At 40.1% G+C, this 6,000-nt stretch overlaps 1 long non-coding RNA gene across 2 annotated transcripts in view; it reads left to right on the forward strand.

Annotated features, from left to right (window-relative positions):
• The window catches only part of LOC112549558, a 37,267-nt gene that overhangs the window by 21,731 nt on the left and 9,536 nt on the right, over positions 1 to 6,000 (forward strand). For both annotated transcript variants that reach the window (XR_003093017.1, XR_003093016.1), the window contains exon 3: positions 5,111 to 5,279. This is a non-coding gene — a long non-coding RNA (uncharacterized LOC112549558). The remainder of the gene's footprint in view (positions 1 to 5,110; positions 5,280 to 6,000) is intronic.

The raw sequence follows: 6,000 nt of genomic DNA on the forward strand, positions 1-6,000 counted from the left end.
TCATTTTATTTAATAAATCCATGAAAGTAATAGATTCAGTAACTAATATGGCAAAGGTTAATCATTCCAGTTAGCAGGTTAATAATTCCTATTACTAAGGAAACAGGCTGTAGCAGTCTGAGCTATTTTAATAGGATATTAGTGAATTTCACAATATACTGTATTAGCTATCTTCATATTAAACACCAATGAGTTGCTAATATTTTATGACCACATCTTTTATGCTTGAACTCCCTAATATGATAATGGAGCCTGGTGAAAGTAACAACATTGGTACCAGACTAGTAATAAAATTAATAAAAAGACAGAAGGACAGGTACATAGATAGGGATACCTACGAAATCCTCTTTTACTGTATTCATTAGCAATGAATTAGAACTAAACAAATAATTCAGACAATATTTTTTTTCTGTGTGCGAGTATTCACTAGCAGATTACAGGCTTGACAGAGCACCATTAAAACAGATACTAAAAAGAACTGGAATATTTTGAATACTATACTATAATGAAGTGAAATCATACATTGTAGCCACATGATTATTTGTGTGGTTTTCAACTACCTCATCTTCTGCTCTTGAAACCTGGACATTTCTCAGAATTTAAGCCCAAAACTGGACCTCCTATTAATTTTGCACAGACAAAAAATTAGATATGATGATTAACACCAAGCCCTTCAAAGTGATCTGGGTTAGGCAAACTTGGAATGTCGGTTCTCTTCCAAATAAAAGATCCCTAAGCTGCCCAAACTGTATTTGTTTTCCTTTGAAAGACTTTTAAAAATGTCTCTCTCCTAAATTGCTTTGGCAGTTATCAAGTGGACAAATAATTTGGCATCTTCCACATTGGACTTCAACGTACCAGTGTTACCGTGTTGATTAAATGCACAATTGTTTACTATATATATATAACAGCTATTGACTTTTATGGATTGCTAAGGATCCAGAACAGGTAGCAGCACTCCAGACTTTTCCGTACTGATGTTTCTTATCAGTAACCTAGACAGGGATCACTGCTAAACAAAAACATATGAGAAGTCATTCATTCTCTGCATTTTATCTTTCCCCTTTCTCCCACAACTGTTATTAAGAGAGCTAGTTTGGCCTGTTATTCTCTCATGTGATCCAATGTTCATTAAGAAATATCCCATCAACCACCTCACAAAAGCCTATTGAACAGTAATAACCTATTACTACCAATCCAAAATAAATTTACATCAGCAAACTACAGCTGAGAGTCTTCATGTCTGATTTACTACACATCTCACTATAAAGTCTATTTTGTTGCAGAGAGTCAATGCCTTGAAAAAGTTAATAAGACTGAAAACCAGATTTTTTTGGTGGAATAGGAACACTGAAGTTATAACGGTTGGCACCCAATCCATGAATACAGAAGTTTCTCTTGCAATTTTATTATATGCAATTGTGTTCTCCTTCAGTCAAAAATCCTAATGATGATTTGATTGAAGATCTTCCAATTATTAGTCAAACATCGTAAGTGCCAATTAAACTTGAAAAATCATATTTTGTATGTCAGCAGCTTTGGTTTAATCAATATATGCTTTTAGCAGTTTAAGATTACACTTTTCCAATCCTTTAAATTACCCAATTTTTACCTATTTGTTGGGCATTTATAAGAAAAGGTTCAAAAGACCAAATTGACCAAGCTCAGATATTTTATTGATTATCACAATTAAAATATCTTAGATATATGAGTCTATTGCAGTGGCTATAGAAATTCATGAAACATGCTTGACACACCTATCTAATGCACCATTATTTATAATTTATTCACTTACAACAAATTAATTTATATTTCATACATCATTGGAACTTTACAAAACAATTTCTTTCAGCATCTTAACTTATTTGAACTAAAAACACAGGTCTATTAGCGATTATTGAACTTTATAGGTAGGGCTATAACTTAGTTATTAGGTCCTCCTAAGCTTCTGAATGCTGGAAGCTAAAAAAGAAGAGGGCAGAGGACAGATTAGTCTAGATAGGCCCTGCATGCATGCTCTTGCCTTTAACATCCACTCTCTGACACTGTTAAATACAGAATACTAAGCTAGATGGATCTGTGGTCTGACTCAATATGGCACTGCTAAACTATTTTTAGGATTCTAGGAGTGCTCATACATGTAATGAAATTGCCCCTTTTAGCAGTTTAATTGCTCTTTTATAGCGATTTATTGTATCACATGTTACACATGCAGTGGCGTATTGCAATGTAAATTAATTTGTTATGTAGCAAACACATCTCAATGTATTCTAGTTATAGTGATACATCCATCCCAAACCCTCCTGGGCTTCCAGCACCCTGTGCACTGTCCCCACCACCTTCTCTGGCTACCAGCACACACAGCTTGCCTTGGGGCAGCACAGGGAGGTGACAGGAGTGTGCTGAGTGTGCTGGCATCTGGAGAAGGTGGCAGGAATGGTAGATGGGGTGCTGGAAGCCCAGGTGGGCTCAGGAAAACTTGGGCTTGGTGGACTTCCAGTGTCCCATGCACCATCCCCGCTGGCTTCTCCAGCCACCAGCACACCCAGCGACCTTCCTGCTGCCTTTCCACACTGCCTCAGGGACAAGCAAGTTTATTGCTGGGTGGTCCCAGGCAGCAGGAAGGCAGGAGGGACAGTGCATGGGGTGCTCCGGAAAAAAAGCAGCGAGGGACCTGATGCTTTTTTTTCCCCCAGCAGAGCCTGCCTTGGGCCAGGAGGTGAGTTGCCAGTGACGTCTGAGCTGTGGGGGCCTCTGGTCCTTCCCTCCATGGTGCCCCTAGGGCCATCCAGGTATGTTGCTAGTGGGCCAGGTGTTGCCACAGCTCAGAGCCAGCACCTGGCCCACTAGCAACCTGCCTGTGTGGCCCCAAGAGGTGCTGCTGATGTGAAGGGAAGGACCAGGGCCCCCTGCAGTTCAGGGGTCAGTCAGCCCACCAGCAGCTCACCCCCCAGCTGTGGGCAGGCTCTGCTGGGGGAAAAAAATGGCGAGGAACCCAATCCTTTTTTTTATCCACAGCAGCGAGCAGCTGGTGAGCCAATATGCCCATGAGCTGCAGTGGGGCCTAGTCCTTCCCTCTGTGGTGGTGGTGCCCCCCGGGTGGGCTGCTAGTGGACCGGGTGCTGCCCCAGCTTGGAGCAGCACCCGGCCCACTAGCAGCCTGCCCGGGTGGCCCTGGGAGCTGCTGACACCATGGAGGGAAGGACAGGGCCCCCTGCAACTCAGGGACTGCTGGCAGTTTGCCACCCAGCTGTGGGCAGACTCCGCTAAATCATCACAATTAAAAACCTACCATTTCAATTTAGGGAACCTAAACCCCTGTCATGTGTACAGGTGGCCCAGAAGTTTCGAAGATTCCAAGAGTACCTATCCTGTGCTGTCCAAAATTTACTACAGCACCTAGTTACCAAATATCAACAGACTTATCCATTACTGATAACTGAATCTTTCTAAACACATCTTAATTATTTTAGCAAGTGTAAGGGTAAAATGACAAGTTATACTTAGACCATAATAAATCTGTTGAATGTTAAGCAGCGAAAAAGTCAGAATATGCTCTGAGCAGTCACACATTAAGGGTCAAAATCATTTCTTGCATGCACAGCTCTGACTCGCCATTATAAGAATGGTGAACAGGGGCGTGGCTAGGAGCCCCTACTGGGGGGGGGAGGGTTGAGAGCAGTGCATCCTGGGATATTGGAGTAATGAAATTTACTAGTTTTGAAGCCAACTGAAGTTATGAGCTGGGTAGCATAATGGAGAGTTTACCCTTTCCTAAAGTGGTGTAACTTTGAGATGATCAGAGGACACTTAGCACAAGTTAATGAGCTTTATCATAGAGGTACCCATATTTTAAGTGTCCTTAGTGTAGTCTAAGTGTAATATGCAACTTCACCCTAAAATTATACAAAGTTCAAGCTTTATGAAAGATTTGTTCACAGTTCAGCAGAAATACAGAAAACCTTTAGTCTCATAAAAAGTATGAACTTCAAGTATTCATACACAAAAACACATTGTTATTGATTAGATCAAATGCTAAGCATAAAGAAGACATTGTATACAGGAGAAGCACTGATAAATTAAGTATTGATTAGTTTGTGCATGCTGCTACTAACCTGTTTCAAGTATGTAATGTCTGTCCTCCAGACCCTGTATTGACTTCCTGTCATGTTTTGAAATGATTTAACAAAGTTGTTGTTGACTTTTTGGAGTGCTAAATGGCTTCTTTTATTTTTAATTATTAATCATTTGCATATTCCTAAGAGGCTGGAATAACCTATGAGATCTTGATTTTCTTGTTGATCCTAAATATTGCCTTATGACTTTTGAACAGAAAAATATTGACTTGCCATTCTGCCCTGTGTTTTACTTTTGCCACTGTATCATTTTATTTTAGTGTTATTTATCTCACAGATGATTTATAAAGCTGATGTGGAATGCACATGAAGTCTCCTTTTCATTGTTTATTTGTGTGTTATACAATATTATTGGCCTGAACTTCTGCTGTAGTCATTGGAGAGATTCGTAGTTAAAACTCAGGTCCAATTGCATAATATTATGGCAAAAGCAAAATAAAAAGAGAGAGCCTTTTAAATGAGCATACACAATTATACACTCATTGGAGCATACACAATTATACAAAATATTATATTAAGGAAAATAATTATGCTTTTTATTCCCAAGTAATGAAGATTTTACACTAAGCTACGTTTTTTCCCCATTCCTTGTGCTGAATAAAAAAATGTACTGTGATTTATGAGTTGTCCAACTATGATTTTACAAGAACCAGAAGTGAAACACTTGATAGTTTTGCTGGCTCTGTATGTTTCTGTTATGGCAACAGTGATGTTTTTTGGCTTGTTTTTTAAATTAAATGGGCAGACACTGTATTTTGTCTTCACAAAATTCTCCCTCATTTTTGTAACAGGAAGAATTATTTTCTATGACCAAAAGTGACATATATTTTGCAAGTATAAGATATAATTTATATAGGAGAGGTCAATACTTTACTTCTTCTGTGTATGTGCATGTGTGTACCCATATGTGTATATTAGAATTAGGATTTTGTGTTCACAGAATTTCCTAACTATTGTTTGGTTCTTTCTTTCAGATACATTATCAGTTTTCTAGCTAATGTGTTCAAGGGACATTTTCCCAACCTTCTCTACGATTTTTTAGGCCCAGGATGATATTACTAGTCAAAAGCAGAAGCAGACAGACAGACTTGCTCAATCTAAAATACCCAGTCCCTTCTTGATCCTCATCACCCCATATTCCAGGTGAGCACTCCAACCTCCAGATTATTGGGTAATCTATGATAATTTTTCTCCCATCTCTCATGCTGGAACCATAAAAATAAATATTCATCAAAGAAAGATTTGAATACAGTTCCTCCACATCTCAAAGGAGTGACTCTGCAGTGCATTAAAGGTAATTAGGCCATGGATAGGCATTCATTTCTGGAAAGGAGAATTTCTCTAAATTTCTCTGGAAGTTTTATAACTAGAAAAATAGACCAGAAGCAAGAGTGCATATGTTTTCCACTCCCCTGGATGGGAAGCTACAAATGTGAGCTCTCAAGGCAGGATCACTAGAAGGCTTCTTCTTGGACCTGGGATGGGGGCAAACTATTACTTCACAGTTAGCTGCTGCTCAAAACTAGCAGCTACTACAGACATGCCCCACCCTGCTCCCCCACACCACTGTCCTGCCAATCAGGTGATTGGTGGAACAGGGAGGCCATTCCCCAGGGAAAAATAGGCACCACTCCATCAACTCCTCCCATGAACCTGGAGGAGAGCAGGGATGGGGGTGGGTGGTTGGAAGGGCATTTTCCTGCAACTTCAAGGCTCCAGATGTTGCAGTACATGTCCTTGCTGTACTTTCCTCTGTTCTCCCTGTCCTCTGGGTCAACACAGAGGCATGAGGAGGGAAGGGCTTGTGACTGGGAGCCTTTCTCCCCAGCAGCAACTCTTCTGGGGGGTCCAAAATAATTCCTGC

The sequence above is a fragment of the Alligator sinensis genome, unplaced genomic scaffold (genome assembly GCF_000455745.1).
Source record: "Alligator sinensis unplaced genomic scaffold, ASM45574v1 scaffold375_1, whole genome shotgun sequence".
NCBI lineage: Eukaryota > Metazoa > Chordata > Crocodylia > Alligatoridae > Alligator > Alligator sinensis.